Raw genomic sequence first — 967 nt, 5'->3', positions numbered from 1 at the left:
CTTTCCCTAGATGATCCAGCAACACTGAACTATCAGTCTGGAGACATGCCATGTCTTCCTTGGCCTTTGTGTTTTTGCATTTGTCTAGAAGGCCTTCCCATTACACAGTGGAAAAACTTCTATTTATTCTTTTAAGCCCGAGTGTAAATATAGGCTCCCTCTGAAAGCCTTCCCTTGCTTTCCCAACAGACTCTCCTTCAACCATGATGTAACCCCACTGCATTTTGTACATACACATATGTCATTACAAATACTTGTGGATATATCTGTTTCCCAACTAGATTATAAACTTCCTGAGGGCAGGAACCATGTCTTCTCATTTCTGTTTCTTCAGCACTTAGTATAGTGTCTGGTATATACAAGTTCTCAAAAATTTTTTTGAATGTATGAATGAATAAATGAATCAATGACAGTAGCTGTAGAGAGAATAAATTTGTAGTTTTAAACACAAAGCAGCAAAATAAAAATAGAGATGAAGATAAAAGAAGGCAAGTGCCTAATTTCCTCTTTCAGTGACTTGCTGTGTAGTTTAGGGAGGCTTAGAGCCAATTCCCAGAGCTGCTGGTGTGATGCTCTCCCTCAACACTGTGAACCATGCTTAAATTTTCTCAGAGGTACAGTGGCATCCTCCTCCTCCTCATCATCATCATCATCACTGTATCATCAACATTATACTCTTCTTTAGTTCAGACTCTGCCTACTCACTAAGAGAAAGTAAAAGAAACTTTTATACAAGTAAGTTCATGACTCAAAGGAAACCATTTTTCCCCAGTTCTCAAGGAGAACCAGCTTGCAGAAGCAAAATAAATGAGTCTTTTGGCAGAGCCAAAGAAATCTGCATGTCCAAATACATGCTTGCGTCAGCCTTTAAAAATAAAGTACTGTTTCAACATGATAGCTTAATGTTTGAGTCCCTTAGATTACATCCTTTGAAGAGAACTGTGTCTGACCTAGGCAGTGTGATCTA

Source organism: Lipotes vexillifer, unplaced genomic scaffold, assembly GCF_000442215.2.
Source record: "Lipotes vexillifer unplaced genomic scaffold, Lipotes_vexillifer_v1.1 scaffold838, whole genome shotgun sequence".
NCBI classification, from domain to species: domain Eukaryota; kingdom Metazoa; phylum Chordata; class Mammalia; order Artiodactyla; family Lipotidae; genus Lipotes; species Lipotes vexillifer.
This window is presented reverse-complemented; position numbering follows the sequence as displayed.